Genomic DNA, 12462 nt, shown 5'->3' on the forward strand with positions numbered 1-12462 from the left:
ATATAGAATCAATAAATAATAAAAGAATATAGATATATAGATATATAGATATAAAATAAATAACCTAAAGAAAATAAAGAATAAAGAAAATAGTGAAATTAAATTTCCTTTACTTTCTCTTTAAAAATTAAGATTTCTAACTTATTTTCACCCCAACAAAACTCACAAATAACCACTATTTATAGGAGTCTTAGAAATTAAGATATGAAATAACGTAAACATTAATGATTGTTATTTACAGACACGTGGCATTTGAACATTAAATATAGACATCCATCTACCCTCTATTATAATATTATAATATTTCCTAAAATATGTTATCAAACAATGGAGGGCCGAATCGTCAAAGTGGGGGCTCTAATTAATAACTTTTGTTATTATTATTAATTTTCCAATTATGGAAATTCTAAGTGTGATCCATCACATCAGCTTCCCACAAAGTCCTTTTTTATTTATTTATTTACATTCTTTTTTAAAAAGAAATCACTTTTATTATTATTATTACTTTTTAAGGTTAAAATATCATTTTTATTCTCATACTTTTCAATTTTGTTCTTATAACTTATACTTTCAATTCTCAAATTTAATTTTTTTTCAATATATCTTATATTTAGTCATTTAAAATTAAAATTTATCAAAATTGATTAAATAATAATAATTTTCATGTAAAAAATATAATATGTGAATATATTTAAAAAATCATGATAAAAAATATTAATGAAAAATACAAAAATTTTAAAAAATCAACAATAAATTAATAGTGAAACTAAATTTAGATATATATTGAAAATATAGAAACTAAAATTAAATAACTGAAAATATATAGACTAAAATTGAATCAACTTCAAAATATAAGAATCAAAATCATATTTTAACCTACTTTTTATTTCCAACATCATATAAAATTTAGAATCTTCGAAACTTTGTTTCTTTCTAATGATATGTATTTTCTCACAGGGTGTATTATATTTTATTATATTATGCTTTATTTATTTTGATATTTATTTACTTTATTATATATTATTATTACTAATATATTATATTTATTTTAATATTATATGTTATTGGCATCTGTGTTTCGTTGTGTTTCTCAAATTTACAACACGTTATCAACATGAGCTTCTGTCACTTCCATCGTTGAAGGTAGGTCGATTTTTTTTCTCTTTATTATATTAATAAATTAAATGTTATTTTGCATATTTAGTACATATTCAATTTCTAATATAAATACAATATTTTATGATAGTGCTGCTATGAACTTCTCATAAAATTAGCATTTGTCACCCTTGACATTAATGACAAAAATTATTTGTCATGGGTGCTCGATGCCAAAATGCACCTGGATGCTATGAATCTTGGAGAGACTATTAAAGAAAGAAATACAACATCTAGTCAAGACAAAGCAAAAACTATGATTTTCCTTCGTCATCATCTCCACGAGGGATTAAAAATATAGTATCTTACAATAAAAGATCCTCGTATCTTGTGGAAAAAAATTTGAAAGAAAGGTATGATCATAAAAAAATAGTTATTCTCCCTAAAACTCGTTATGAGTGGATGCACTTGAGGCTACAAGATTTCAAATCAATAAGTGATTACAACTTCGCATTATTTAAAATCAGTTCGAAATTGTTATTATATGGATAGAAAGTTACTGATACTGATATGTTAGAGAAGACACTTTCTACATTTCATGTCTCGAATATGCTCGTACAACAACAATATCGAGAGAAAGATTTTAAACAATATTTTGAACTAATTTTATGTCTTTTCGTGGCCAAACAAAATAACGAGTTATTGATGAAAAATCATGAATCTCGACCAATTGGAACAACACCATTCCCTGTAGTGAATGCAATAAATGTTAATAATTGTGGTTGAGGTCGTAGTCGCGGTCAAGGTCGTGACTATGGTAGGAGAAGAAATAATTATTATTTTCGTGGTGCTCGTTCTGATCATTCAAATTTTAAAAAAAAATACACAAAATGATGATCGCAAAGGAAAAGCTCCACAAGATAAGAGTTTAAAAAGTGTTGAAAATAAATGCTTCTGATGCGAAATGACTGGGTATTGTTCACGTACCTGTTGTATGTCAAAACTCTTAGTTGACCTCTATCAAGCCTCCTTGAAGGAAAAAGAGAAAATTGTGGAAGTAAATTTTGCAAGAACAATGACATATTTGACCCATCCCATATAATAAATTTGGATGTGACGGACTTTTTTGAATCTCTTGAAGAAAAAATCGACAGAATTGATGGAACATCTAATGTTTCATTTGACTTTGAAAATATCTATACTTAATGTTGTTTTTTCATCTCCATGTTCTTTTTTTCTCTTAGTAGATATTAACATTTAATATTCCAAAGGTTGTTTTTCTTATTGTAATTATTTTATTTTAATGAAGAAACCTGGATCATTTTCATATGTTGGGTGACTAAAAAAGAGTAGAAGATCTATGTCTAACAGTGCAACTACACATATAATACTTACAAGTTGAAAATATTTTTTCAAATTGACAATGCGGGAAGCAAAAGTCAATATGATATCAGGCTCTGCAAACCTGGTTGAAGACTTTGGAAAAACAAATATTATTTTGCATAGATGAATAAAATTTACAATTAACAATGCATTGTTCTCTAGTCAATCAAAGAGAAATTTACTTAGTTTTACAGATATACGTAGTTATTATATTGAGATTGATAGTAAAAATAATGTGGAATATCTATATTTTATCTCTATTGTCTCAAATGAAAAACGTATATTGGAAAAGTTGTCTGCTTTATCTTCTGGATTGTATTATACTCATATACGAATAATTGAAACATATATAACAATGAACCTGAAGTTCATGAATCCAAAAATATTTGATATTTGGCATAATAAATTGGGTAATCCAGGGTTATAATGATGAGAAGAATTATTGAGAATTCAAGTGGACACCCATTGAAGAGCCAGGAGATTCTTCAATCTAATGAATTATTATGTGATGCTTACTCTCAAGGAAAATTGATAATTAGACCATCACCAGCCAAAATGGGAACTGAATCATCTACATTTTTAGAACGAATTCATGGTGATATATGTGAACTTATTAACCCACCAAGTGGACCATTTAGATATTTTATAGTATTACTAGACGCATCCAGTAGAGGTCACACATGTGCTTCTTTCAAGTCGAAATCTTGCATTTACAAGATTACTTGCTCAAATAATTAAGTTAGCACAATTTTTTGATCATACAATTAAAACCATTCGTCTTGATAATGTTGGTGAATTTACATCCCAAACTTTTGATAATTATTGTATGTCAATTGGGATAAGTATTGAAAATCTTGTAGCTCATGCTCATACACAAAATGGTTTAGCACAATCATTTATAAAACGTTTGCAATTAATTGCAAAATCATTACTTATGAGAGCCAAACTTCTTTCATCTATATGGTGGCATGCTATTTTGCATGCAACGTCACTTGTACGCATTAGACTAGTAGCTTAACACAAGTACTCATTGTTACACTTAGCTTATGATCATGAGCCAAATATTTCCCATTTGAGAATTTTTCGATGTACAGTTCCAATTGCTTCACCACAACACACTAAGATGGGTCCTCAAAGGAGGTTAGGAATATATATTGAATATGATTCCCCATCAATTGTTAAATATCTTGAACCATTGATGGGTAATGTATTTACTGCACAATTTGTTGATTGTCATTTTAATGAGACAATTTTTCCAAAATTAGAGGGAGGAATTAAAAAGTTGGATAAATAAATTACATGAAATGCATCGTTATTGTCTCATTTAGATCCCCATATAGATCAGTGTGAACTTGAAGTTTAGAAAATAATTCATTTACGAAATATAGCAAATCAATTATTAGATGCATTTATATATGCAAAGAAAGTAACTAAGTCACATATACCAGCTGTAAATGTTCCATAAAAAACTAATATCCCAACACAATAAGTTGTCACTAATGAGTCTAGAACACGCCAGAAGTGTGGTAGACTAGTGGGTTCTAACGATAAAAATCCTCGAAAAAGAAAAACAATAAATAATTAAGAAGACTTTGTTGAGGATGTAAATACCCATGAAAAAATCCTTGCCATGACTAATAAGGAATGTGTACTTAAAATAATAATAAGATTTCAATAAACTATGTCATGACAGGAAAAATATGGAATCAAACTAATGTAGTTATTGACAAAATTTTGCGTATAATGTTGCTCTTGATATTATATCTAAAAATAAGGATTCTGGACCAAAATCTGTCGAAGAATGTCGACAGAGTTAAGATTGACTTCAATGGAAATAAGTAATTAGTGAAAAATTAAATTCACTTTCAAAATGTTAGGTTTTTGGACCAATAGTCCAAATACCAGAATGTGTCAAACCTGTGGGATACAAATGGGTATTTGTGAGAAAAAAATGAAAATAATGTGGTCCCAAGATATAAAGCAAGACTAGTTTCATAGAGTTTTTTACAAAGACCTGATATTGATTATGATGAGACATATTCTCCAATGGTGAATACAATTACATTAAGATATTTAATTGGTCTGACTATGTATGAAAATCTGGACATGCATCTTACGGATATAGTCACAACATATTTATATGAATTTCTTGATAATAATATTTATATGAGAATCCTAGAAGGATTTAAGATACCTAAACATATAAATTAAATTCTCAGGAATTGTATTCAATAAAGTTACAGAGATCATTATATGGATTGAAACAATTAGGGCAAATGTGATACAATTGCCAGAGTGGATATTTGTTGAAAGAAGGATATCAAAATAATTCAATATGTCCATATGTTTTTATAAAGAAATCACAGTCAAGCTTTGCTATTATAAATGTATATGTTGATTATTTAAATATAATTGAAACTCTTGAAGAGCTTTCAAAAGTAATAGATTATCTTAAGAAAGAATTTGAAATGAAAGATTCCGATTTTTTTTTTTTTTTTTTTTTTTTTTTTTTGCTTTGGCTTGCAAATTGAGCATTTAGCAGATAGATATTTGTTCATCAGTCAACTTATATAGAAAATTTTTTGAAAAGATTTTAGATGGACAAAGCACATCCATCGAAATTCCAATGGAAGTTTACAAATTGAGCATTTAGCAGTTGAAATATTTGTTCATCAGTCAACTTATATAGGAAAAATTATGAAAAAATTTTATATGGACAAAGCACATCAATTGAACATTCCAATGAAAGTTTATTCACTAAATGTGAAGAAAGATATATTTCGACCTCGAGATAATAATGAATAACTTCTTGGTCATGAAGTATTATATCTTAGTGAAATTGGTGCACTTATGTATCTTGCTAATAATACAAGACCAGATATTGCATTTTTTGTAAATTTATTAGAAGATATAGTTATTTTCCACCAAAAAGACATTGAAACGGAATTAAGCATATAATCTGTTATCTTCGAAGAACGATCGATATGGGTTTGTTTTATTCAAATAAATCAAATTTGATCTAGTTGGTTTTACAGATTCTGTATATTTATCTGGTCCACACAAAGCTAAATCTCAAAGAGGTTATCTATTCACATGTGAAGGAACTGCTGTCGGTTAGTGAAACAAACCATAATGGCTACTTCCTCAAATCCTGTTGAAATTCTTGCAATTCACAAGGCTAGTCGAGAATGTGTATAACTAAGATCAATGACTTAACATATTTGTGAAACATGTGGTTTGTCTTCTAATAAAAATCTTCCAATAATATTATACGAAGATAACATAACATATATATCTTAAATCAAAGGATGATATATTAAAGGAGATAAACAAAACATATGTCACCAAAGCTTTTCTACACTCATGATCTTGAAGAAAATGGTGATATCACTGTACAACAAATTAGTTCGAAAGATAACCTAGCAGACTTATTTACAAAATCATTACCAACTGCAACCTTTGAAAAATTGGTACACAATATTGGAATGCGACGACTCAGAGATCTCAAGTGATGTTTTTACAAACATATTGTATTCTTTTAGAACTATAAATTATATGAAATATGTACTCTTTTTCCTTTACTAGGATTTTTTTTCTAGTAAGGTTTAACGGAACATTTTTCATATATATGATGGGCATCTAAGAAGAAGTATTATAAATATTATAAATGGTAGATAGATGCCCATACTTAATGTAAATACATCATTAGTGTCCAAGTCATTCCACATCCTACTTGCCAAGATTCCTATAAATAGTGGTCATTTGTGGGTTATATTGGTGTGAATATATTAGAGAGAAATTCTAACTTTTTGGAGAAAAATTAAAGGAAATTTCATAATTTCACTATTTTCTTTCTTTCTTTATTTTATTTAAGCTATTTATTTTATATCTATATATATTTTTATTCTTTTATTATTTATTTATTCTATATATTATATTTTTTTATTATATCATGCTTTATTTATTTTGATATTTATTACTTTATTATATATTATTATTATTATATTATATTATATTGGCATCTGTGTTTCGTTGTGCTCCTCAAATTCACAACAAATTTTTTTTTTGTATTAATTAATGAATGATGTAATAAATTATATGGAAACTTTTACAGATAGGAAAATTTCAAACTATTTATAAAAATAGCAAAAAAAAAAAAAATTGCTAGATACTGATATACTTATATCATTATCTATCAATAATAGATTTCTATTAGTTTCTATCACTATCAATCTCTATAAAAAAAATAATAATAATAAAATTTAGCAATTTTGTGTAAATAGTTTCTCATATTGTTCTATTTTTGAAAATTTTCCTAAATTATATGTGGAAAGATTTCAATAATGTTCTAACTAAATATATGTGTATTGAAAAGAATCAAATTCAATTAAAGATATGTTTGAAACTAAATTCTATATTTTCTTGTCAAAATGAACATAGTTCGATTGACATCAAGTATGTACAATAACCTCAAAGTTAGAGGTTTGATCCCTCCACCTGTAAATAACCAAAGAAAAAAAAAACTTATATAAACACGATTTCGATTTAATTTTTAAAATGTTTCAAAATAAAAACTAACATTCAAGTTATGATGTTGTAATTATTAGTATTGATAAAATGCTAACATATTAAAGGAGATCGTATAAATTTATTCGAACTTTGAACTGAATATTCTTTTATCAATCATGACGTGGAAAGTTTCGTTATACTTAAGTGATCGAAATAAAATTATTGAATCAGGACAATTTAGTAGAGTAATTATTTAGTAGTACATATAAGATTAACAATCTTAAGTAAAAGAAGAAGCAATAACATTTAAAAAAAAAGTGGACCATAGGATATTAAATAGTCCCAATAAAGAATATGAGAAACAAAGAAATTAAAAGCCAAATTGAGTGGGAAATGGATCATCCTCAAAAGCTATATATATAAAACTTGACTAAAGAACACATCAAAACCATTATCAGTCAAATCTTGCTCACTTTGGTGTCAACTTTTGCATTGAATTAAAATAAAAGAAATAATAATAAAAAATATGTTTATTGGTTTGAGCTTTGAAATTAAATGAAATTTGTTCCAATTTTCGGATGGTCTTTTATGGAGTAAAAGTTTATATATGATTATGTGTTATTTCAGTGAACAAATTTAAACACATATGGAACTAAATTGGGAGGTTATAGTTCGTGAAAAGAATTATAAACAAAGGAACAAAAAAATTGGAGTCGTGGATTGAAAAAGAGGTAGAAGATCACAATAGATGTATTTTACAGATGTGTCATGTGTCTATCTGTTCACTTAATTAAGTAGATATAAAGCCTTTATCTATAAATTTAATGATAAAAAGCCTTCAAGGAATAAGAAATCAAATGTAAAAGACTAAAAATGAAACGTTTCAAAATTTAGAGGTATAACTAACAATTAAGGGAGTGTATTTGATATATTATGTTGCAAAGCTTAGTGGAAACCATGGAATTTAATTAGGATATAAAATCCATATATTCCTTAATTGAGACACATGATAAATGTGTACAAATTATTTAGTATCAAATACATGTATTAGAATAAAAATTTAAAGGCAAGAGAGAAAGACTTAGGTGTACACATTTTAATAATGGATTTTGTTAGGGAATATTTGTTCCATTTTTTACCATAAATAAATAAATGAACTTAATACATTAAAAAGTGACTTTATTTAGATGTGAGTATTTGTTTAATGAAGACATACTATCTCATTCAAAATCCTTTTCAAAACAAACTTTTTATAGGTGTATGTAGTGTGGGAATAGACCAAAGGAAATAATAAAATAGAAGATTAGGGAATATTATTTTAAAATAAAATATTCAAGTAAAGTAGTGTGTACACATTATTATATATATATATATGCAAATGTATGTGTATATTTAATTAATATTAGATTTAAGAAAATTACAATAATATATAACTACATATTTACAGGGATTCTAGAAAGAAGACTCATTAAGTTGGTCTAGGGCCTTTTGTTTTCTAGAAATGTATATTACATAATCTTTATAGGCTTGAAATGATAGAATTTTAATATTTTTAGATATATTTATTTTGTAGGAATATTTTTATCTTCGTCTGAAAATATTTAGATATATTTATTTATTTGGTAGGATTTCTATTAAAAACATATCTTTCAATAATATCCTCGTGATTATAGATTAATTTATAATTAGTTTAATATAATTTGATTATATATAACCTATTTTTTTATTAATTTGATTTCCTTTTTTTAAAAAATTATTGTTTATATTGTTTTTATATGTTATTTTTAACAATAAAATAATATATATTAATTTAATATGTTTTATAAAATAAATATTCATTTACATTTAAATTTGAATATCTTTTTAAAAGAATAAAAATAACTAGGATATAATAATAAAAAAAAAAAGTGATATATGTGGTTGCTAATATTTATCTTAATTATAAAATACAAATAAAAAAATGAAGGGTAAACAAGTAAACATGGATGTCCTCGAGATGGGAATATAAAAAATTCATATTTTAGGAGGGCATCCAAAACTCTTAAGATGCACTCCGTAAAGGCATCAATATCTAGATGTTAATGTCTTTTACGTTATTATGAAACACACACGATTGTCCAGATTTTCACGAAGATCTTGAATGTAAACGAAAAAACAACTCCTTAATGAGTGTTTAGGGTGTTGAGTTGGTTATTATAATAAGTGAGTTAAAATAATAGGTAGATTATAATAATCTGGTTTGAAGTGTAGATTATTTTAGTGGGGTATAAACTATTTTAATTGGATAGTAAATAGTAAACAATTGTAACAAAAAGAGAAATAGATGATGAATAGGAAATAGTATATACGGTAACAAAAGATGGATTTGAAATAGTTTGAAACACTAGTTATTATAATTGAATTCTCAAACATAGAATTGACTATAATAGCCTCACTCCACCCACGAAAAGTTGGGCAGACCACCATTAAATACATTTGCAATCAATTTTTTTTTTTAAAAAAATAATCAAGATAAATAATGAGAATTAGGTTAATGTTCAACAGAGCAATGGAAGTGAGAAAATAATATTGTGGTTGGAGATTTGATGATTGTGTTTGGGGAAAAGGCAATATAATAACTCCAAAAAATATGAGTAATATAATAAACCTTTCTTTTTTTAAAAAAAAAAAAAAAAGAAAAAGAAAAAGAAAGAAACAATATAATAAACCCACTACTTAAAAAGTTGTACCCATCCTTGCCTCCAAAGTTGCCCTAAGCCTAATTCTATAAAAATTGCCCTTTCCACCCACTAAACTTCTTTTTATAAAACTTTATTATTCTAAATTTTATTACAATTACACTACTATGTGTATGTAGCAAATAAATTAGGTTACATAAGTAACGCTCAATTGATAACTATTTAGGTCCTGTTAAATAATCATTTAGACTTTATTTGGTAATAATTTTATTTTTATTTTTATTTTTATATTTTTATGAAAATTAAATCTATAGATATTATTCCACCTCCAAATTTCTTCTTTCATTATCTATTTTTCACCAATTGTTTAAAAAACCAAATCAAAATTTGAGAACTAAAAAAAATAGCTTTAAAAAACTTGGCTTTGTTTTTTGAATTGGTTAAGAATTCAATTATTATACTTAAGAAAGATGCAACTTATTGTAAGAAATGTGGATGAAATAGACTTAATTTTCAAAAACAAAAATAAAAAACCAAATGGTTACCAAATGAGACCTTAGTTTTTTTTTTTTTTTTTTTTTTTTAATAAAGCTTATAGATACTGCTTCCGTCTCCAAATTTCTTCCTTTGTTATCTACATTTTTTTACCAATGATTTAAAAAATCAAACCAAATTTTGAAAACTAAAAAAAAGTAGCTTTTGTTTTTGGAATTTGGTTGAGAATTTAACTATTGTATTTAAAAAAATTGCAAATCATTATAAGAAATGAGGAGGAAATATACTTAACTTTCGAAAACCACAAACAAAAAAATGAAATGGTAAACAGGACTTTAGGTTTTTTGTTTTGAAAATTAAATTTATTTCCTCTCAAGTTATTACCATGATATTCATTTTTCTTAAATAAAAGAGTTGAATTTTTAGTCCAATACTTAAAAATAATCATTTTTTTTCCAAAACTTGGCTTGGTTTTTTAAAATATTAATAGAAAAGTATATAACAAAACCAGAAATTTAGAATTCGAATGAGTGTTTATATAGATTTAATTAAAAAAAATTAAAACCCTAATAATTACTATAGAGGATTAAATTATTTGGGACTTAGTTTTTAATTTTTAAAAATTAAGTTTAAAGATGCACATTGATTTCTTTCTATTATCTTCTTTTTTTTTTTTCTTTTCAAGCGAAGGGTGTTGAAAATAGTTTTTGAAGCTTTTAATTTGCTAAGAATTTAAGTGTTTAGTTAAGAATTAAGATAAAAATCATGACAAATAAATTAGATAAGAAATAAGTATAATATTCAAATAAAAAATCAAATAGTCAAATAGAGCTTTAAGTTTTGAAATAATTATTTAAACCTAAACTAGTATGTTAGATTAGAGAAAACATCTTTTTTGCATTTCAACTTTCATAAAATTAACAATCTAGATCTTTGAACTTTCATTTAAGTTGTAAGAATTTGATTTATGTTCTTACAATAGGTAACAATTTAATTTTTAAACTTTGCCATATTATAATAATTTAATCATTGCATTTTTAAATTTATGACAATTTAATCTATACCAAAAAAAATCTCACCAAATTAAAATTTAGGTATCATTTGATAACCATTTGATTTTTGGTTTTTGGGATGTGAAAATTAAGTATATTTTTTCTCAATTTCTTACCATGGTTTTCATCTTCTTAAGTAAAAAAGTTGAATTCATAGCCAAATCTAAAAACAAAAGTACTTTTATAGTTTTCAAAACTTGACTTGATTTTTGAAAACATTAATTGAAAGTAGACAATAAAACATAGAATTTAAATATGGAAAGTGCATTTATATACTTAATTTTAAAACACTAAAAACTAAAAATAAAACGATTACTAAACGAGGTTCTCGTCACTAAACTTATAAATCTTGTAACAATCTAATTTCTACCACAAAAAATTATACCAAAATTAAATGTTATTATTATTATATATTACAACTTAGCCTTTGTAGTTTATACACACAATTGTCAACTAATACAAAATTGGGACAGTGTCATAGCTTGTACATAAAAATTATATGGGATTGACGTTGTCTGACATTGTACGTATTCACATCACATTTTTTCTTGACCGACATTGAATATATGATTGTTGTAGATGTCTCGTTTATTTATCAACATATATATGTAATTTATTGAATCATAATAATATTTTTCATGATAGAGCTGATAGCACTGAAAATGTGTTATCTTCCTCTACTTAATTCAAGATTGTTAAGCTACTTGATATGTTAAAATCGATTGTCTTGTAGGACTCGAGTGTACAAGCGGTCGAATGAAGTGTTCGAGACAAAAGGGCGTTAAGATGACCAAGATAGGAGTCAAATTGAACAAATGAAGAAAGAAGGCCAAAAAAATGAAGTTTTCTGCCCAATCGGAACGTCGTAATGCTCGATTTGAGTATTGTGCAATGCTATAAGGCAGCAACTACCCATTTCATGAAAGAACAGGGTAACATTGAGACGTATATGTAGCATTGCAATGCTACAACTTGAAACGGACGGTCGAAGAATGGGGTAGCATTGCAACAACTTGGAGTAGCGCGCAGCGACAGATTCTATAAATAACCCATCAGTCTGAGCCTAGGTTAGACACGCTCCAATACACGGTCGCCACTTTATTTCTACTCAGTTTCTGCCTCTTTTTTTACCAAAATTCTGAATCTTCCTCCCCTTTGAGCATTGTATTGAATTAGAAGATGATTTGTGGCTAAATGGTAAGAACTTAGCTTGTGTTTCATAATTTACTTTCATTCCAATTCATTCTTAA

Source organism: Benincasa hispida, chromosome 2, assembly GCF_009727055.1.
Source record: "Benincasa hispida cultivar B227 chromosome 2, ASM972705v1, whole genome shotgun sequence".
Taxonomy (NCBI): Eukaryota; Viridiplantae; Streptophyta; class Magnoliopsida; order Cucurbitales; family Cucurbitaceae; genus Benincasa; species Benincasa hispida.